This window comes from Pteronotus mesoamericanus, unplaced genomic scaffold (assembly GCF_021234165.1).
Source record: "Pteronotus mesoamericanus isolate MK-2021 breed Mesoamerican mustached bat unplaced genomic scaffold, CSHL_Meso_final contig_56, whole genome shotgun sequence".
NCBI lineage: Eukaryota > Metazoa > Chordata > Mammalia > Chiroptera > Mormoopidae > Pteronotus > Pteronotus mesoamericanus.
This window is the reverse complement of record NW_026555201.1, coordinates 18501810-18525766: the sequence shown is the minus strand read 5'-3', so window position 1 is coordinate 18525766 and position 23957 is coordinate 18501810.

The window sequence follows — 23957 nt, the reverse complement described above, 5'->3', positions numbered from 1 at the left end:
ACTATTTTATAACTACCAACCTGTACTTCTCAGTCCCTTTACCTTTTCACCCAGTCTCTCAACCCCTCTCCTCTCTGGCAGCCATCAGTCTTGCTCTGTATCTAAGAGTATGTTTCTGTTTTATTTATCCATTTATATTGTTCTTTAAAGTCTACATATAAGTAAAATAATATGGCATTTGTTGTTCTCTGACTGACTGATTTCATTTAGTGTAATATCATTTAAGTCTCTCCATGCTATCACAAATGATTATATTTTGTTAATTTTTATATGCAAGTAATATTTCATTGTCTATACGCACCACAGCTTTTTTATCCATTTGTCTGTTGATGGGCTGCTTCCATATCTTGGCCATTCTGAATAACACTGCAATGAACATACGGGTACATTTATTCTTTTAAATTAGTGTTTTGGGTTTCTTTGGGTATATACCCAGAAGTGGAATCACTGGTTCATGAGAACTGACAAAGTATATTCTCATGTGAAATTCATACCAACAATATATGAAATTTTGTTATTTTATGTTCTCACAGACACTTGATATTGCCAATTTCTTTCATTTTAGCCATACTAGTGTGTTTATAGTAGTAGGATCTAAATGTAGTTTAATTTGCATTTCTCAAATGATTGACAGTGCTGAACACATTTTTATGTACTGATCGGGCAATTATATATCTTTTATTTATTTGCATTTAAATTTAAACTTAAATAATATTTTAAAATTCAATTCCTTAGTTATAATTGCAACATTTTAAGTGATTAATAGTCACATGCGAAAATGGGGGCTATGATACAGAAGAAAATATTTGAAAACATGTATGTGATAAAATAATATAGAATGTACAAAGAACTCATAACTCAATAAGAAGAGAACCACCTTACTTTAAACAATAGAAAAAGTTTTGAAAAGAAAACTCATAGATGTTTTATTCAAACCAATATCTTCCTTTTATACATGACTTAGTTATTTTTTTGTTATTGTTGTTGTTTTGTACTGGAATCACCGATTTTCTAATAATTTTACTTTGATATATTTTTTCCTTGACCCATCCAGGTTAATTTTTCTAGATGCAAAGATAGACACTTTCAGCAGAAAAATCAGATCTGCTTTTATTTCAGGAAATTTAAAATATTTAGCTTTGTTGTATTGCTTTGTTTTGTTTTAGGCCTTCCAATCCCAGTTGTATGTATGTTGGATCTCGTGTGCCTGTTTTTTCTATTTTTATATTTAATCTATTTAAAAATTTTTTTCTTTTACTTTTTAAAATTCTCTGTATCTATTACTGTACCTTCAGTTGTATTTATTCTACCTTTGGCATTCTGATCTTAATATTTATTTCTGAGTTGATTTTCTATTTTTTAAATAAATTTCTGAATCATGACGTTTTCCAGTACTACTTTCAGTTTTTAAGTTTCTAATTCATTGTTGTCTAATTTATCTGCAACAATTATTTAATTAGTTTAATTTATACTGATGTTATATACTAATTTGTCTTTGTTTCATGACTTAAAGTATTTCTTTGTCTGGAAAGTTATGATTTTACTTTATCTTTTGTTCTCAGAGTAGCTTTTTTATGAATGATGAACTCCTTTTACTGTTGTTGATAAATGTTATATTAATTTTCTGGACCAGCAATAATAGATTATGCTCTGGATGGAAGATATAAGAGTTTGGGTGATTTAGTCTATTTAGTTCAAAATTACCTTTTCCAGAATGAAGGAAAGTTCATTTAATAAATGGTGTGTTGAGGGAGGTTTATTTTTTATTTTATATAACCCAGTAAACTCATTTGCTCTTACTACATGAGTTATTCATCAGACAATGTAGGGAGACCATGACAGATCCCAAGAGCTGAGGGAACAGAGAGTGAGGGAGCCCTAGGATGAAATTACAGAATCGCCAGAAAGTCATGGACAGTTCATTCTTTATTACAAAGACTCAGCAAAGTCTTTATGCTCACCCTCCCCACTAATAAAACAGCATTAGGAGGAGAACTTCTTTAGATTAAAATGTATCAAGCCAGTAAATTTGGAAAAAAATGGATGGGGAAGACTGCCTAAAATTAAGTGATTTTCACCTATTTTAATTGGATTCTTAAAAGAATAGGATTTCAGATTTTATTTCTGACAAATTCCTGACCAGTGCTCTAAATCACTTCCAGGGTCCTGCAGGCACCGTTTGCCCCAAAGTGGTGCCAGGAAGAAGCAAGAACACAATCCCAAGGGTTTTGTTGTTGTTTTGTTTTTCAGTTTTATCATTCTGCAGCATTGCCTTGTCCCAAGCCAAAAATTCTATTTCCTGCTCTCCCATTCAACACCTCAACACAAAATGAACAAATTAGTTCAAAACAGAACCCTAGAGGCTTTTAAAAATCTTAAATTTTCACCCTTGTGGTTGTTTTCCATTAACTACACCACATTAATCTTTCAGGAAAGAGCCAGCCAAAGTGTAAGCACTAAAATAGTGCTCTTACAAAGTGAAGACATTAAGTCCCGGTAACATTTATGAAGGATTCCAGCAACTAACAAAATTTTGAAACTTGTATAGAACAACTTAATAGGATTTAGTTTAATAATAGAAATTCATTATAGAGGTAAATCTTATAAGTTTTGGAAATATCACCTTTCAGATGATTTCAAATTTTAAAAAGTGTTTATTTCACCAACATATATGCTTTAGTCAGGAATCTTGGTAAATAAGCTTTTTTAAATTGTTTTATTTTTTTATTATTCAAACACATTTGTCTCTACCTTCCTACCACCACTTTCCCCTGTCCCCCTCCCCCACCTCCCTCCCTCAATCCTTCCCCACTTTGGCTTTGTCCATGGGTCGTTTATACATATTCCTTGACCCTTCTCTTCCTTTTCCCAGTAAGTTTTAAATTGAATTTTCTCTCAAAAGAATACTTTATGGACTGAATTTTTTAAAGTACAATTAGAGGTACGAAAAAAACAATGCTTTCTGGAGACTCTAAAGTCAAATTTTATTTTACCAAGGCACTAAATCAACTGCAAGGCAACTGCATTTACTCTTCATATAAAAGTTTGTGTAACAAGCCCTGGCCAAGTGGCCCAGTTGGTTGGAATATTGTCCCTACACCAAAAGGTTATGGGTTGGGTTCCTGGTCAGGGCACATACCTAGGTTTCTGGTTCAACACATAGTTGGAGGGTGTGTATGAGAATAACCAATCAAGGTTTCTCTCACATCAATGTTTCTCTCTCTAAAAAATCAATAAACATATTATCAGGTAAGAATTAAAAAAAAGTTTGTATAACAAACAATTTTAAATTTGGATCAAAATTTAAAATAAGAGTATATTAGTCATAAAATCATATCATTCTTTAATCTCAGATTTGCTTTTGAATTCTTAAGAAAAAATTAGTGTTCTGTGATCATTGGTTTGCTTCTGATGCTATTTAGAGGGTTTAAGTCTTTTGTTTTGAAAATCAAACACTTAGAGGTATAAATATAATAAAGGATGGCAGTAATTTAATATATGTAAATATATGTCATTTTCCTCTTACATCCATGCATAGTGAATGAGAAAATACTATTATGGTGGTAAATTGGAAGACAGGGATCTGGCACTAATCCATAAAATGGACTAGAAAATGTCCCTAAATATTTAGAATTTCCATGTACGCTACAAAGATAAAACTGTCTCTAAACCTCCAGGGTAGAATTTTTGAATGACAGACTTCATTAAACAAATAATTACCATTCTCCAAGAAATCTCTTCAAGGCCAGTTCATGAGAAATTTTACAGGAGTAAAACAAGATGGTTGAAGCTTTTCAATAAAGTCAAGATAATTTTTTTCTACTTCTATCCTGAAATAGAGAACCATGATATGTTAAAAGATTAGAGAAAATATAGAGCTTTTATAGACCATAGAGCAATGCCAGCTACCTTGCACAGAGCCATACATCTCTCTTTAATAATCCATTTTCTAACGGCCTTGGGATTTCAGATAAATTTGAATAAATCAGTTTTGATTTTTGAGACAGAATTAGAGAACCTCTGATTTATGGGCCACTCAAACTTGTACCTGTAATAGCGTAATGACAAAGTAAGAGAAAATTTTAGATAAATGTCAGCTAAGATTGCAGTTAAAGCTCATGCTCAATTGGGTCTTGTCTGTGCAATATGCTCTTTGTGGCTTTGTGTTATCAACGTTCTCAAGCGGCACTTGTATTTTACAGAACCTTTCAACATGTATTACTTTAAAAAAGGAAAAAAATATATAAAAAAATTGAAAAAGTTCTGTGCACTGAATTAAATCCCCCACTAAAGTTCAAAAGACAATAGCAAAATGCTATTCTACCCTGTACTCTCTCAACCTTGTTTAAAACAACAACAAAAACAATTTTTTTTTGGCTAGAGAAATGAAACCAGTAACTCTAAGATAAAATTTTATTGACATTCCTTTCATATTGAAATACTCTAAAGTTGACAGGCTGGTCCTTTTTTCATATATATTTTTTCTATGTGTTATAAAAATATTTACATTATTTTTAAATTGGATATTAATCAAAAAAGGATAGAGTAATTAATTGTCCCTCAATTTGTAGTACTAAACAAGGAACTTAGCTGAACTTTCCCTCTTTGGTAGAATAATTAAAGCACATTATTGTCTCTGGAAAGAAAATCAGGCTGGGAATGAATTAAAGTAAAACAATGACCTTCCAATTTGTACCCTAAAACTTAGTTTTTTTCTGAAAAATCTATTATTAAAAATGTATTTTAAAACTGCTTAAATACATATTAATTATAAAATACATATTCACTGTAGAGATTTTAGAAAATAAATAACTATACAAGGAAGTAAAGCAATATTATCTCTAATCTTACGTTCTAGCTCCCAAAACCCTCAGCATATTGAAATTTCTTTTTTTGTTGTATTAACTCCCAGAGTGTGTGTGTGTGTGTGTGTGTGTGTGTGTATTCCTTTATAAAATTGAAATTGTGATTAAATAAATTGTATATCCTGATTGTGGTCTTTTTGGATTATTTAAAATATATTTCATTATGTTATTTAATATTTAGATAATAGTCTATGATATATCTGTGTCATTATTTATTTTAACTCAATTTATTTTTATAAACATGATTCTCCTCTACTATGTAAATCGCAGAATAGTGTGCTAGATGGGAATACCAGTTGAGGAAGACATGGATTTTGTTGAAGAGTCATACATATGAACAAATAATATAAGAGATAAAAGCAAGAAATACAAATGAATAGTGACTACAAAGATAAATATAGAAATACCAAATTTGTGATATTAATGCATTAATATCATGTTATTTTACTGAACTGAGTTTAAATTCACTTTTTGTATTCTTTTTATGTCCCAAAATAAATGATTTACTATGTAAGCCATAGATACATACCTGCAATATTTTAGTTAATAGTATATTTTAATTTAAATGATAAATCTTACATTTGAGTATATAATTTATATTATAGTCCAGATGTGATGTGCAAAATAACATTATTTACACATTATACTATCTGACTAGACATAAATAGAAAAGTTCTCTTTCCAAATTTGTAGCTCTTATAAAAGAGTAAAAAATTTTAGGAAAAAAATTAAAAATCCTTTTATTAAATAAATTTCTACCAATTAACATTGCCTTTTCAGTTAAATAAGGAGACAGAAATAGTATTTGATCTAAAACATGCGAATGCACTTATAAAGTTGATTTGCAATATAGCTGCATGTGATGGAAGAGAAATTAATCTGGTACTGAATGACATAAAGAGTAGAGAAGAAAACCTGTTTGTGAATTTTATGGACAATTTCCTTGCACCCTAATTCTTAATTTTTATGGTTTGGAGTTGTAAATGTACCAGTCACAAAAGTACAATAGTATTTACAAAATTTTTAAAGCTTCGTATAAATACACCAGATGAAAAATTTCCATAATTTCCATTAACCCTTGGTGTTCCTTTAAGCTTTTTTACTGATATTATTATATCCTGTAAACTTCATGTTAACTAGTTAACATACATTTTTTATTTTTTAAAGGTAACCACAAGTAATAGAGTTACTTTTAAAATTTAAATATGTAGCTGAATATAGTAAAAATAAATAACCCCACTTATATCTATAGATAAACAATCTAACAAAGTCAAAATGGAACATTGGCTTTAAGTGACACATATCTGATAGTTTTAACAGATATATACCAAATATTTCATCTAAAAGCAGCACAGCACACATAACTCACAAGTGCATTTTCCAGGATAGATCATATGTAAGACCACAAAAGAGATCTTAATATATTTAAGAAGATTGGAATCATGGCAAGCACCTGTTCCAAACAATAGACTGAAACAAGAAATCAATTACAAGAAGAAGACTGGAGAATTCACAAATATGTCATTAAACTTCATGCTAATGAACAACCAATGGGTCAACAAAAAAGGAAAAATTAAAGAAAAACATTAAAGTATCTTGAGACAAATGAAAAGGGAACTGCAACATGACACAATTTAGGGGATGCAGCAAAGCAAGTCCAAGAAGGAAATTCACCACAGTAAATGCCTACCTCAAGAGCCAAGAAAAATCTCAAAGTTTATACCTCAAAAAACTAAATAGAGAAGAACAAAGAAAGCCAAAAGTTAGTAAAAAAATAATAAAGACCAGAGTAGAAATAAATAAAGACTAAAAAGACAGTAGATAAGATCATGAAACAGATGGTGAAAAGGTAAATAAAATTTAGCAACCATTAGCTAGACTCACCAACAAAAAGAAAAGAGGCTCAAGTAGATAAAATCAGAAATGAAAGAGGAGAAATTTCAGCTGATAACACAGAAATACAAAGGATCATAAGAGAGTACTATGAACAATTATACACAAAAATAGGACAACCTAGAAGAAATGGATAAATACATAGAAACATACAACCTACCAAGATTGATCATAAAGGAAGAGAAAATTCAAATAGACATACTAGTAATGAGATTGAATAAGTAATCAAAAAACTCCCTACAAATGAAAGTACTGGACCAGATGATTTAATTGGTGAATTATACCAAAAAATCTAAGAAAACTCTTAATACCAACACTTTTCAAACTCTTCCAAAAAAAAGAAAAAAAGGAGGAAGCACTTGCAAATTCATTTTATTAGGTCATCATTACCCTGATACAAATACCAGACAAGTACACTACCAAAAAAAGAAAACTACAGGTCAATATCTCTGATTAACATAGATGAAAAAACCCTAAACAAAATATTAGCAAACTGCATTTGACAATACATTTAAAAGACCATTCACCATGATGAAGTAGAAATTATCACAGGAATAAAATAAATGGTTCATGATGCCAAATCAATAAATGTGATATAGCATATTAACAAAATGGAGAATAAAATCATATGATCACCTGAATAGATGTAGAAAAAAGCATATGACAAAATTCAACACACATTTATGATAAAAGGTCTCGACAAAGTGGGTATTGAGGGAACATACCTCAATATACTTCAGTAAAGACTATGGAAGTCCTGGCCAGAGCAATTAGGCAAGAAAAAGAAATAAAAGGCATACAAATTGGAAATGAAGAAGTAAAACTGTCACTTTTTGCATATGTGATGATACCAGATATAGAAAATCCTAAAGACTTCACAAAAAAATAAAGCCCTGGTAATCAACAAATTCTGTAAGACTGCAGAATACAAAATCAATTTTAAAAATCTGTTATATTTCTATATGCTAATAACAAATTTTCAAAACTATTGGAAACATGAATTAAGAAAAGTATCCCATTTGTAATTGTATCAGAAATAAATTTAATCAAGAAGGTCAAAGGCCTATACATTGAAAAGTATAAGACATTGATGAAAGAAATTCAATAAGATAAAAATAAATGAAAAGATATTTTGTGCTTATGAGTAGGAGGTTTAATATTGTTAAAATGTCCATTTTATCCAAAGCAATATAAAGGTTCAGTGAAATCTCTGTAAAATTTCAATGGCACTTTTCACAGAAATAGAATAAAGAATCCTGAAATTTGTAAGGAAGCACAAAATACCTCAAAGTAATCTAAAGAAAGAAGAACAAAGCTGAAAATCATGGTCCCTGGTTTCAACTATATTACAAAACAATAGGAATCAAAACAGTATGGCATTGGCATAAACACAGACATACACAAAGTCTATCCAGAAGATATCCAGCCATGTAATATGAAAAATAGAAACATGTATTGAAGAAGATACAAGACACAAGAAACATTGTACATTGGACAATGATGCCCCAGTCCCCTTCAAAGTAGGCACCTTGGGACTTCATACAGTTCTCCCAATTGCCATCAGCTCCCTGTTGTATTTTTCTGAACCTCATCAACAATCTGAAATTTCTCTTTTTCAAAGTTATTTAAATTTTGGGGAAAGCCAGAAGTTGCAGGGTGCCAAATCTGGGCTGCAGGGGGATGAATTACACAGGTGATTTGATATTTCACCAAAAAACTCTGCACAAGACATGTACATGAGTGGGCATGTTCTCAGGATGAAGCTGCCAATCACCAGTTGACCAGAGCTGTCTTCTTCTGAATCATTGACATAGTATCTGCAGAAGAATGTTCAAACTTAATGCAAAATTTGATGCAGATTTTTTGCTCTAGTCACTCAGTCATTTGAATGCAATCGCCACACAATATACATGCTCACACAATTACATTTACTGCCCCCACTGACTAGTATAGTGAAGTCATCATTTTTCATACATGCACATTCCAGTTGACTCTCCTTGGCTGACAGGTTGCATCAATATCACACAAACTGTTCTCATTATATTAACAGTGGCTGGACTTTTTCCACAGGCCTTCTGGATCAATGCAACAAAATAGAGAATACAGAAATAAAGCCATGCATATATGGGCAATGAATTTATAACAAAGCAGCCAAGAATATACAATAGGAAACACAGTCTCTTCAATAAATAGCATTGGAAAATTGGACAGCTACATGCAGAGTGAAACTGGACCACTATTTTACACCATACACAAAAGGCAAATCAAAATGGATTAAAAACTTGAATGTAAGAGCTGAAACCATAAAACCCCTAGAAGAAATCATAGGTGATAAGATCCTTGACATCTTGTCTTGGGAATATATATATAATTTGTATTTGACACCAAAAGCAAAGGCTACAAAAAGCAAAAGTAATGAAGTAAAACTACATCAAACTAAAAAGCTTCTGTACAACAAAGGAGATGAGAGAAAATATCTACAAATCATATATCTGATTGGGAGTTAATATCCAAAAATAGATAAAAACTCATACAGTTCAATAACAACAAAAAAATCCAATTAAAAAATAAGCAGAAGATATGAATAGACATCTTTTCAAAAAACACATACAGATGGCCAAGAAGTCTATATTAAAATGGCTCAATATCACTAATCATCAGGGAAATATAAATCAAAATGACAATGAGATATCACTTTACACATGTTAGAATGGCTATTATCAAAAAGACAAGAAATAACAGGTGCTGCCAAAAGATGTGGAGAAAAGGGAAAACATTGTACACTGTTAGTGGGGATATACATACAGTAAGAATGAGAAAAAGAGTGGAGCTTCCTCAAAAATATTAAAAATAGGACTATCATATCATCTGGCAATTCAACTTCTTGGTATTTATTTGAAGAATATGAAACACAACTTGAAAAGATATATGTACCCCATGCTCACTGCAACACTTTTTACAATAGCCAAGGTAAGACAAACAACTTTAAGATCTCTTAAAGGATGAAAGGATAAAGAAAATATGGTGTGTATATATACAATTAAATATTATTCAGCCAAAAAAAAGAATAAGATCTCACTATTTGTGACAACATGGATGGACCATGAGGGCATTATGCTAAGTGAAATAAGTCAGACATAGAAAGACAAATATCTTACAATCTCATTATATGTGAAATCTAAACAGACAAATTCAAATTCACAGATACAGAGAACAGATTAGTGGTTGTCTGAGGCAGGATGTATGGGATAGGCCAAAATAGGTGAAAAAGGTCAAAGGGTACAAGTTTCTAACTACAAATAAGTCATGGTAATGTAATATACAGCATGAGGAGTATAGCTGATAATACTCTATTGTATATTTAAAAGTTGCCAAGAGAATAAATACCGAAATATTTTTTGTAACTATGAAAAGTGACAGATGTTCACTAGACATTATTGTGATCACTTTGCAATATATGCAAACATTGAGTTATAATTTTGTACACTTGAAACTAACAATATTACAAGTCAATTATACCTCAGTAGAAAAAGAAAAAATAATAATGTGGTTTTCCAAAGAGTACTCACTTGGTGTTTGACTTTGCTATGCTTGATGAAGGAACTCAGGAAATACTTTTAATTTCTATCTTGAAATACTTTATAAACTTATTTTTACAAGCTGATTTACTAAATGAAAAAAAGAAGTCTCAGAGGAGTTAAACATTTGCCCCAAATGAGACAATTAAAATGTAAATTCCAGAGTATGAATCAAATCTGAATTCAAATCCATAGCTCTCATTACTGAGTTCACTGTTTAAGGTCCCTTGAATCAAACCAGAAAAAAGAGAAACCATGAATGTAAGGGAGAAGTAGAGCCTCAGACTGGGAGGTTTTAAGTATGATAAACTCTTTTTCTTATTGTGCTCATCTTTATCCTAGAAAAGCATTTCCAGTTACCTTATAACTGAAAATAAATCCCAACTTCTTCAAACACATTTTAATGAATTTACCAAAAATAATTGTAATATATACTCTGCACATCTGTCAGTTCATTCTATCCTTAGTTTTAAGCACAATCAAATCTATGCATCTGAGTCACTTTGTACAGAAATTCATTTTGTTTGGAGGTGAACTCCTCCAAACATATTTTCCCTGAGCAATGAACAGTGGTGAGGGGTTTCATGAAATCCTCCACAGACATACAGTATGGTAGATACTTTAAATTAATATCAGTTGTGAAACTGTATAAAAACTTTGAGTATGAAACTGAGTATTTCTCAATGCACAGTTGTATATGCAATACAGGGACAGGTATGGATAACCTGGAAACACAACGCATGGATAATCTATGATGACATTATACACAAAACTTAAGCTAGTTACTCTGACAGCATCATCATGGTCAATCAGTGACACTAACCAGCATCTACTATGTTTTCTGGGACAATTCACATAACACTGTTTTGAGCAGTTAGAAATGATTCTTTGGGATCATATAATAAAGCAATTTAAATAAGAATTAAGTATTTAACTCTTGTGGCAAAATAAGAGTTAAGTATTATAATATAGATTCCAGGGGAAAAAAGTAGTGTTTTATTCAAAGGAGTAACTTAGTCATTTGAATAAAGAAATGTTTTTGTATCTTTAGTTGCTCATTTGTTGCAAACCATTTAGAGTGTAAGTTAACTGAAAATTAATTTTATCGAGTCAACTTTTAAAGTACAATTAATGATTTATATCTGAAAACATATATCGTATAGGAAAAACAAATGATTAGCTCAAGAGCTCCCCAGCCTGCACTTCATCTGCTCAGTGGAGAGCCTGTTGGCTGCAGTTCCGGTGGGGGGTTTGCAGAAGACCATCCGCCTAAATCCCCAGCAATCACTGGATATCCTCCAGAATCAGCCTTAATTTAAGCACGAAGGAGAATTAATGCAGAGGTTCCCTCCAACTCCAAAGCTTTGAGCTATTTAATCATTGCTTTAGCTCTGCCCAGGGCAATCATCGCCTCCAGGCTGGGACTCATTCACTCCTGGGTGAGCCGTTGGAGTCTGGTGTGAACCTGGGCGGGATGGAGCCTTAATTATACTCATTTCCACAGCAGAAACAACCAGTATATTTAGAGTCTTTTGTACTCCCTGAGATCATAGTTGACCTACTGACGAATGAAAACTCCCAGTATGAATTGCCGAATCATGTTAATACTTAGTCTCTCCTTTTCTCTTTATCTCTTTCTTTATTGGTGAAAGTAAGACATCTCAAATACCTGTGACATTATTTTCATTCATGAAAATAAGATTATTTTTTCTCACTTGTTTTTTCTTATATTTTAGATGGCCTTAATTTCTACTTTGAATATAAACTGTCTAAACTTCCTGATTTTATGTCAATACCACAGTTAAACTAGAGAACAATTACTGTATTTTGTCATGTATAACGCTTACGTTTTTGCCCACATTTTTGAGGGAAAAACAAGGATGCGTGTTATCCATTGGTAGTACTAATTCCATATTTATATGAATGTTTTAAATTCTATTATTTATGCTTATGCATTAAAAGTGTAACTCTAGAAAGCAATAATGATATCTATATACAAAATAATACCCCAAATATGATAATCATTTTTGTTTCTAAAAATAATAAAAAAGGAATTAAAAACTTAAACTATTTCAGGAAATATTTTTTTCCTGATAGTTTAGGTTAAAAACATGAGTGTTCATTTTACATGGGAGCACATTATACACAGCAAAATATGGTAGTTCAAGTCATGTAATTGTCAGCTAAATCTGTGCCTTCAAGGTTTAATAATGACGATACCTGGCCACTCTAAAAATTTGGCCACAGGTTATTAAGAGGCATATACTAATTTCCCAACATAGTACAATGATATTCTATACTTAGTTTGAAAATAATCTGATGTTCTCTACTTATATTGCAATTTAATCCTTTGTAACTTTAACTTTATTTTTGATTTTTAATGATAGCAGCATTTCACATGTACCTGACACTGTCAAAAACTATTGATATTATCTAAATCTTCACAAAATTCCTATAAATAAATTTTTATAGTCTTCATTTAATAAATTTTAAAAAACAAGACTTTTTGACTTTATAAGGCTTGTCCAGGCACAAAAAGCAAGTTAAATGATAGGCACTAGTATGAAATTCAGGTCAGCTTTAATCCATATCCCAGGATACTAACCAACAGTATGTGCTGCTTACTTCACAGAAATTCCTACTGAACGAAATCTGTGAAATTTTTAGATTGTCTTTGAAATAGCAAACTTCTCTGAAAACTGAAATATATTTTTAGAGGTAATCCATCAAGAGTTTTTGAGAATTTAGATCAACTACAATCTTTAAGGGCCAGATCTTAAACTAAGTCAACTTATTTCAGAATCTATGATAATTTTGTGATGGTCAATACAGTTAAAATAATGAGGTATGCCAAAGTTCTTTAGTTGTACTTAAAAAAATTCTTTGTCAAGTGTGAAACTACAATTTTATAACATAAATATGGTCCTGTGATCCATTAATTCACACGTTGTCAAATGGAAATCCTGGTGAATGTTTTATTCATGATATTTCTCAACATAAGTTTTCAAGATAATAAGCAGTCTAATTATTTTCAAAAGTAGATATATGTAGTAATCGCAACAGGAGTATAATTTTAGAATTAGGCTATTTTCACATTAGGTCTATGGCAAAGACTTTGGACCACACTTCAGATGTGGAACGTGTAAAAAGACTTAGCAAAAATAAAATAGAGTATTGTCTACACCCATACTGGTAATGGAGAATTCCCAAAAGCATTTTGAAATGTCTACATAGTTGGACATTTTCTCCCATGCGTAATTATTTTTTAATTCCATCAATTTCACACTCTGTTTTTTTCCATAGCAAAGTATCCTAGAAGAATGAGGTCTATACTTAACAATTTTTTATGTTTATATTTGCATGACCTCTTTTCTCTGTAGTTATTGCCTATATATGTACACACACACACCTTATTTTGCCACGTATAATACTCTCCCATATATAACGCACACCCATGTTTTAGTGCTAATTCCCATGTATAATGTGCATCCTTATTTTTCCCTCAAAAATTTTGGCAAAAAGTGTGCATTATACACAGCAAAAACATGTATGTATGTATATATATTTTACATATACTTTACCTATATAAATATATACATGTGAAGTCATATGTGTGTATACACACATATATGTATTTACACACATATGTGTGTGTATATATGCCTTCACATATAACGAAGTGGAAGTAGGTATATGAAATGGTGGTTCTGATTCATGGTATGGGTGACAGACAGCCCTCGTTGAGCTGCTGCTCTGACACTGTCTTCAGGTCCCAAAAGAACTGGAACCTTTCAAGTTTTCACATCTTTTCATCTTACTTCATGTATAGACTCTACAAAAGCAATGACTAAGAATAATGGACTACCCTACGAGGAATATAGTTAGAGTCAGAAATTGGTGCTGCTGTATGCATTCCTGTGTGGGAGGGCACATAGTCCTTGATATAAGCAATAACCTATCTGATTGTTTCTAAGAAATAAGGACAGCCTTTCCACTCAGCCTTCGTCTACCTTGGGATTTGTGTGTTTACGGCTAACTGCAACTAGATACAGAACTGTGTGGGGGATGAATTCACATGAGAAGCCAAAGAAAATTTAAACATCTGTATTGTTGGGGGGTGGGTAGGCATGCTGATATATTATATGACAAAAGTTTCAAGACTGACCCAAACCAACAGAAAAATATATGTGTAATTGGGCTATTCATGTGATCTCAAATCATGCTGTAACCAGTATCTTTCCCTGCCTTTGGAGAAAAAAAAGAGAAAAACTGAAAGCATAACTTTTAGTTATGATAATCTGTTGTTTCATTTTAATTATTTAACAATTTAATCATGACCTGTGCTAACAATACAATTATTAAAACTGTTACTTTGAGAAAGTAGATTGATTTTCCCTAAAACTTGTGCTTATTCTTGTCATCACTCTTTTCTTATTCCAGTGCTTAAAATTCTAATGAAAAGATGTATTTTTAAGTGTTCTTGTCCTTGGAAGAGTATCAGTAGGCTCCCAGTGAATCTCTTAAAGCAGTGAAACTGCATTCACATTTTGCATTGAAATGGCAGATGAAAGGAGACAGACACTGATGTGGTCTAGGAGCAAGGCAGCCGGGTGCTTAGTAAGGATTATGTTTGCTAATTTAAAAAAGGAGGGGCAAAAAGCTATACACATCATCAGTGTAAAAACAGAAACAGAAGCACCGTAGAATTCAAGCTGTGTCATTTATCCCATCACTGCCTTGTGTGTGCCCCCTTCCCCTCCTCCTCTACTTCAGTCTTCCATTTCCTCAGTTTCCGCCCACATGGATTGTTGCTGCCACCTATTCTCCTCCAAGAGAATATAGATAAGCGGTAGGAGATCAGCGGTAGGCTGGCAGCTTCAGCTCCCTGGAGGGCTGGTGGAGCCACAGTTCTGGAAATCAGCTCACTGTGAGTGCTGGATACATTCTGAGCGCTGAGATTACACACTGTGCTAACATGTTTGCAGTTCCATATTTTAAGCTCTGTGTGATTACAAATGTTTAATGGGTAGTAAGATCACCCTTAGGAAAACCTTTGTAGAAACTGTTTTTCAGAACAATTTCTAAATGCTTTCTTTTTTCCTTTCTGAAAATCAGGGCAGGATTGAGAGGCTGTTCACTCGGAACAGGATAATGGTAAAGAGCTGTTTACATCTAAGTCTCTGGATCAAGCTTTTAAGGAGAGCTATTAAAAATGTATCTGCGGTAGGATAAGGATGTACCCTGATAGAACAACAGATGTGATTTATATTCTTTTCCAGCACTTTTCAGATAGGAAAGAAGCTCCTTGCTCTCTCTCCAAGGGCCTTCGAATGATGTATTATAGAATTGTATGCCTGAAACCTATATCACTTTATTAACCAATGTCGCCCCAATAAATTCAATAGAAATTTAAAAAAGAAGGGCATTCTTTCAGTTGTAAAGTACCTCACACTGACAAACTTGTGACAAAACAACAAGGACAATTACTAACAAATACCACAACGAATGTTGACCTTCTAAGAAATCGCTCTGGGAGACCTCAGGTTGACCGCAGTTATGCTCTCAGGGCTTGAAACATTTTTGGAATTCTTCTGGAATTGGATTCAGAGAACACATTTGACAAACCACTCAAGAAAATGAATTGTGTTACCTTGTGGTCACAACTTGTCTATTCAGGATGAGTTTTGAAACTGAGATGTTTCAGAACCAGTTTGAATTTGATGGGATAGCATTTGTCACTGATGGAACTTAACAGTTTCTGATTTCTTTTTAAAAACAGAATCTCTCAATTCAAGTATTCATGAACTGCTTATTGAAATTCAACAAGCAGTTCATGAATTGTTCAGCATCTAGCAAGACTGATTAAATAATATCTAGACCATTTCCATAGAAATGGGCTTATTATTATTACTAACTTCCAATATTTTCACATGACAGGTCAAAAGAAAATTATGTTTCAAAAACTCATGAGGAAGTATAGTTCATGACTTTTGAGAAGTTTCAGAAAATGAAACTGTCACCCTGGGGTGAAAACTGACATAGTGGACTGTTTATATTTCATAAGAAATAGAATGCAGAGAACTGAAAAGACTATGATTAAAAACAAAATAATGGCTTTGTGATTTTGACTATAATAATCAGTAAAGGAAAATAAAATTTTATTTTTCAATTGTATGTGAATAATTCAATCAGAACAGTTATAAGTAAGGTCCTTCATTTTTTAAAAATTCCAAACATTAGTTGTTTAGTTTCTTTCCTTACAAATTTTTTCAAATTTATATATGCTTCTTAAAAACCTTAATTATGTTTATTATTAACTAATCATTGAAGGCAACTGAACACAATTTTTAGAAGCCATGTTTACTGAAGTACCAATATAATATGTAATGTCTCATAAAAATTAGTAGTGACTTGTTCTAAAGAACATGCTAAACTACTGTATCACTACTATTATCACATGAATAGCCTTCAAAGTAGGCAAAAATAATTTGACAAAAATTTTAAAGCACAAGTAGTAAGTCATGAATGGGTTATATTCCTAATGTTTATACACTAAAGTTACAAAAATTTAACTCACAGAATATCTCAGATATGTAGGGGAAAAGTAAATTATTTATTTTTTTTGTATCTGATCTGTCTTTTCTCATAAGCACCCAGTTGACACTTACTAAGCAGGTATGTGTGGCCAAGGGAGTATGATCTAGGTGAATATCAAAAGCATTCACTTAGCTCAACATCAGGATCAACATGACTCTCAATCATGGTCAGTTTTTTTTTTCCAGGAAATAAGAAAATGGATTATTTCTTTGGGTTGTATCTTTCTGCTCAGTAACTAGTATGGCATCTTGATGGGGAAAAGACGTAGTCAACCTCTACTTGAATCATCATAGTAACCACATGCAAAAGCCTTTGGCAACCCACTCTTCTGATGCCCTCATGGGCATACAATATAGTATAGTTCATTGTTTTTCTCCCTTTTGACCAGTGATTGTTAGTATTAGGAAAAGCATAATAAAGGTATTTGCTGCATATAATACTTGACATTTTATAGTAGAAAAAAACAAACAGCACTTAATTCTCCCTTTTTAATGATTTCAAGTGTTCAAATAGGCTAATCTTGCATTTATCACCCTTTCAATACCTCAGATTCAGAATTTTGGATTCTGCTACTCAAAGTGTGGAACATAATTAGCAGCAATTGCATCACCTGAGACTTCAGAAACAATCCCAGTCACCCTCAGAGCCCAAAACCTGAATATTAATATAGCAAGTTTATCTTCTACACCTAATGTTTGCACTGGGAAACAAAAATCTAGGTATGGATTTTGAATCTACCTCTTAAATACTTTGTGACCTTGGCACACTTGCTATCATATTTATCCTCCACAAAATGGGAATAGTATGTTTGTAAATTTTTTATGCATACATTTTGGCATTTAACAAGGTTTCTTCCACCTTTTCTCTTAGGCAAACAAAACAGAACTTAATGTTTTATGGGGATCTACCTTATATCCTATTGGGGTAACCACCTACACAATACTTCATATTTTATCTGACAAAACTCCCTGTGCTCTATAGGCAAGCAGACCTGAATTTTAACCCTGTTGATGCTTCTTAGAAGATTTTCATGAAAATTAAAAGACATAAGTAAAATGATGGAACACATAATAATTCAATGTCTTTCTAATGAATATGAATTTGTTCTATAATAGTCAAGTAAAATGAATGTCATTGTTTTGTCTAAAACCAGTGCAGTCTGGTTCTAAGAACCAATTCAAGGCGGTCTACAGATTCAACACAATCCCTTTTGAAATTCCAATAGTACTATTCATAAAAACAGAAAAAAATTCCTAAAATTTGTATGGAACTACAAAAGACCTAGAAATAAACAAAGCAATCTTGAGAAAAACAGAACAAAACTGAAGGCATCACACTTCCTCATCTCAAACTGTATTAAAAAGCTATAGTAATCCAAACCATATGGTATTGGCATAAGAACAGACACATATATCAATGCAACAGAACAAAGAGCCCACAAATAAAGCCATACATATACAGTCAATTAATTTATAACAAAGAAGCCAAGACTATATAATGGGAAGTAGAGTCTCTTTAAAAAATAGTATGGGAAAAGTAGACAGCCACGTTAAAAAAAATAAAACTGGACCACTATCTTACACTGTACACAAAAATGAAATCACAATGGATTAAAGACTTGAATGTAGGATCTGAAACCATAAAAATACTAGAAGAAAATCTTAGATGGTAAGCTCCTTGACATCAGTCTCGGTGATGATTTTTTGTATTTGAAACCAAAAGAAAAGGCAATAAGAAGCAAAAATAAAGAAGTGAAACTACATCAAACTACAAAGCCATCAAAAATATATTAAAAACATATATATCCCAATAGCGAGAAAAAACAACTGATTAAAAAAAGAGCAGACCATCTGAATAGACATTTTTTCAAAAGACAGCAAGACACTTCTCCAAAGAGGACATACAGGTAGCCAATATACATATGAAAATATGCTCAATGTCACTAATCATCAGAGAAATGCAAATTAAAACCACAATGAGATGCCATCTCATACCTGTCAGAATGGCTATCATCAATAAATCAACAAATAGCAAGTGCTAAAGAGGACATGGATATAGGGGAACCATTTGGTACTGTTGGTGGGAATGTAGATTGGTGCAGTCACTGTGGAAAGCAGTTTGGAGATACCTCAAAAAATTTAAAATGGAACTGCCTTTTGAACCAGCAATCCCATTTCTGGAAAATTTATCTGAAGGAACCCAAAACACTAAGTCAAAAAAACATAAGCACCCTTATGTTCATTGAAGCATTATTTACAATCACTAAGATATGGTAGCAGCCCAAATATCCCTCAATAGATGAGTGGAAAAAACAACTATGGGACATTTATGCAATGGAATACTACTTGGCCATAAAAAAGAAAAAAATTTTACCCTTTGTGACAGTATGGATGGACCTGGAGAACATTATGCTAAGTGAAATAAGCCAGTCAAAGAAACACAACTCATATGTGGAATCTAATGAATAAACTCAACTAACAGGCTAAACAGAGACAGACTCATAGATGGAGAACAGATGATGGCTAGTGGTGGGGGATGTTAGTGGGTGTAGGGATTGAGCAAAAAGTAAAAGGGAGTCATGGACACGGACACCAATGTGTTGATTGCTGGGGGCAGGGGATAGAAGGGGATTAAATGGTAATAGAAAAAATAACAACAAAGATTTAAAAAAAAAACACCTATAACTCAATAGTGAGAAAAACCAAATAATCAATTAAGGAAAAGGCCACAGGGGATCTGAATAGACATTTTTTCAGAAGACAAAAAGCCCTGGCCAGGTGGCTCTGTAGGATGGAACATCATCCCATATACAAAAAGGTTGTGGGTTCAATCCCTAGTCCGGGCACAAACATAGGATGCAGGTTTAACCCCTGATCCAGTTGCCTCCTGAGGATGTTTCTCTTATATCCATCTCTCTCTCTCTCCCCCGATTTTCCCCTCACCTTTCCCCTTTCCCTTGAGTGTCTTCCCCTCCCCCCTCCTCTTTTTTCTCTTTAAAATCAGTGAACATACCCTCCAGTGAAGACTAATAAAAAGATGACATAAAGATGGCCAACAACTACATAATAATATGCTTGACAGCACTAATCACCAGGGAAATGAAAATCAAAATCACAATGAGATATCACTTATGCCTGTTAGCATGGCTATCATCCAAAAAGACAAATAAATGTTGGCAAGGATATGCAGAAAAACAAACCCTTGTGCATTGCTGGTAGGAATTAATTGGTGTATCCACTATGAAAAATAGTATGGAGGTTCCCCAAAAAATGAAAAATAAAATCACCATATGTTCCAGCAACTCCACTTCTGTGTATTTATTCAAAGAAAACAAAACACTAACTTGAGATTTCCAGCCAAGATGAAGGCGTAGGTAGATACACTTTGCATCATCATACAACCAAGAGAACAACAACAAATTTAAAAACAAAAAACAACCAGAACTGCCAGAAAATCAAACTCTATGGAAGTCCAAAAACCAAGGAGTTAAAGAAAAAACATTAATCTGGACTGGCAGGAAGGGTGGAAACAGGCAGCTGGGGTAGAGAGGAGGCGTGGCAAGGTGGTAGCTGGACTGGGCAGGTGAGACAGTGACTGGTGGTCCCACTCTGCATGTGAATAAACTGGGAGGAGCAACAGGGGAGTGAGACAGACCCCATAATCCAGGGTTCCAGTGTGGGAAACGAAGCCTCAAAACCTCTGGCTGTAAAAACCTGTTGGAGTTGGGGTGACAGGAGAAACTTCCAGCCTCACAGGAGTGTTCATTGGAGAGACCAGCAGGATCCTAAAATGTATACAAACCCACTCAGCCAGGAATCAGCACCAGAAGGGCCCAATTTGCTTGTGGGTAGCAGGGGAACTGATTGAAATCTGGCTGAAAGCCAAGCAAGAGCCATTGTTCCCTCTCTGACACCTCCCCCACATACAGCATCACAACGCAGCAATGTGAGTTTACCTGCACTGGCAATTCCTAAGGCTCTACCCCTTACAACATAACAGTTGCACCAAGACAAAAGAAATATGGTTCAAATGAAAGAACAAATCAAAACTCTAAAAAATGAACTAAGTGACAAAGAGATAGCCAACCTATCAGATGCACAGTTCAAAACACTGATAATCAGGATGCTCATAGAAATAGTTAAGTATGGTCACAAAATAGAGGAAAAAGTGAAGGCTATGCAAAGTGAAATAAAGAAAAATATACAGGGAACTAACAGTGAAGGGAAGAAAACCAGGACTCAAATCAATGATTTGGAGCAGAAGGAAGAAATAAACATTCTACTAGAACAGAATGAAGAAACAAGAATTCAAAAAAGTGAGGAGAGGATTAGGAACCTCTATGACAACTTTAAACATTCCAACATCCTAATCATAGGGGTGCCAGAAGAAGAGGAAGAGCAAGAAATTGAAAACCTAATTGAAAAAATAATGAAGGAGAACTTCCCCAATCTGGCCAAGGAAATAGACTTCCAGGAGATCCAGGAAGCTCAGAGAGTCCCAAAGAAGTTGGACCCGAGGAAGCACACACCAAGGCACATCAAATTCAGTTATGCAAAGTTAATGATAAGGAGAGGATCTTAAAAGCAGCAAGAGAAAAGGAGGGAGTTACCTACAAAGGAATTCCCATAAGATTATCAGCTGACTTTTCAAAAGAAACATTCCAGGAAAGAAGGGGTTGGAAAGAAGTATTCAAGGTCAGGAAAGGCAAGGACCTACATCCAAGATTACTCTATCCAGCAAAGCTATCATTTAGAATGGAAAGGCAGATAAAATGCTTCTCAGATAAGGTCAAGTTAAAGAAGTTCATCATTGCCAAGCCCTTATTATATGAAATGTTAAAGGGACTTATTGAAGAAAAAAGAAGGAGAGCAAAACTATGAACAGTAAAATGACAACAAACTCACAACTATCAACAACTGAACCTAAAACAAAAACAAAAACAAACTAAGCAAACAACTAGAACAGGAACAGAATCACAGAAATGAAGATCACATGAGGGTTATCAGTGGGAGGGGGAGGAGAGAAGGGAGGAAAAGTTAGAGGGAATAAGAAGCATAAATGACAAGTACAAAATAGACAGGGGGAGGTTAAGAATAATATAGGAAATGGAGAAACCAAAGAACATATATGTATGGCCCATGGACATGAATTAAAGGTGGGGGGAATGCTGGTGGAACTGGGGATGGTGGAAGAGGGGAATAAAGTGGAAAAAAAAGAAAAAAACCAACAAAACAAACAAAAAACACAAAAAGAACTAACTAACTTTAAAAATGAAAGCATACAGCTAAGGTTGAGTATGTGGGGCCTCATTGCATAAGTGGAAGTTCTGTGAATTACCTTCTATGTAGAATACAATGTTTACTAAAAGATAAATAATAAAAATTACTAATTTGCCCTGGTTGGTATGGCTCAGTGGTTCGAGTGCTGTCCTGAGAACCAAAAGGTCAGCAGTTTGATTTTAGTCAGGGGACAGGCATGGGTTGCAGGCGAAATCCCTGGTGAGGGATGCATGAGAGGCAACCACACATTGATGTTTCTCTCTCTCTCTTTCTCCTTCCCTTTCCCTCTCTCTAAAAATAAATAAATAAAATCTTTCAAAAATAGCTAATTTGAAGTTTACAGGTCACTATTAAAACTGAATAGTAAGAGAAAAACCTGGAAGATGGCAGAGGAGTGAATGGGAGTCACACTGACCTCCTCCCAAGACCAAACTGGAATTGCGACTAAATAGTGGAGAAATCACTTGGAAAACAATGGAACGATAGAGGGAGAGGAGCCTTGGAGCTGCGAACAGACAGTGGATTCAACTCTCACACATCCCAATGGGTGAGAAGTGCGGTGGAGGCTCGAGAGGGTGGGCTGGGTGCCCACGGGCACCAGCACCAGAGGGACATTGAAACGGCCAGTTGAATCCCCCTGAGAAGAACAGGGTCTGAACCATAAACAGGGACCCCTAGACTACAGCAGCTGAAACTAGGAAAATGCACAGACAAAACGCAACCCCGAAAAGCTCAGGGGCACTCTCTGTCAGAGGCAGGTGGTGAGGATGCAAAGAGACATTTAAAGGGCTAACGCAAACATTGCAGTGGCAGCCACCCTCCTTGATCTCTGGGTAGAGTCGGCAGCACTGGTGAGGAAGACTTTGTGAAGATAACTGAGATGGAGGCCGGTGGAGCCTGGGTCATAACGCACCTCCCACTCTGCAGCTACCATCTCACTCAGGTATAAGGTAATCAGTTAACGTGCCTTTTGTGCACTCCGCACACAGCTTGTGCGCCTGTGAGCTGGGGGACTGAGTGCAGACTGGCTGGAAGAAACAGAGGATCCCTGGCTGAAGGGGTCATACACAGAGAGCCTTGAGGAGAGACTAGAGATGGAGGCATTGGGGAAAGAACGGGAAGAGGAACCGGGGGGTCCTGACTCCCTCCCCATTCGGTAGTCTCCATTTTGAGCTGGGAGGAAGCGCCCCCAAAGAGGCAGAAGCAGGGCGCAGGTGAGCCAGACGGCCAGCGATTACATCGTGCTCTGCAGAAATAGTGGATCCCTGACCGAAGGGGTTACATAACTGCCCAGAGACCCGTGAGGAGAGACTAGAGACAGAGGTGTTGGGGAAAGAATGGGAGGAGCAACCGGGGAGTTCCAACTCCTCCTTTCCATAGTCTCCATTGTGCGGGAAGAGGCCAAACCCCCAAAGAGCCAAAAGCTGAAAAGCCCACAATAGACAGCCCCAAACCACCCAGTGCAGGTGCTCACACTTGCGCCCAGTGGCCGGCAAGGGTTGGCAAGCGTGTGTGGACCCACGTGGGCTGGCAAGGGCTCCCACAGGTTGGTGCCATCGGGGCCTGCGAGGGAGTGCACAGATCGGCTAGGGCAGGTGTAAACCAGCCCACAAGGGTCCGCAAGTGCAGAGCGGTCCACAGAAATAGTGGATCCCGGGCCGAAGGGGTCACAGAGCCCCTGAGTCCCTGGAGGAGAGACTGGAGACAGGATTAACCTGAGAGTCCTGGAGCTGACTTCCTCCCAT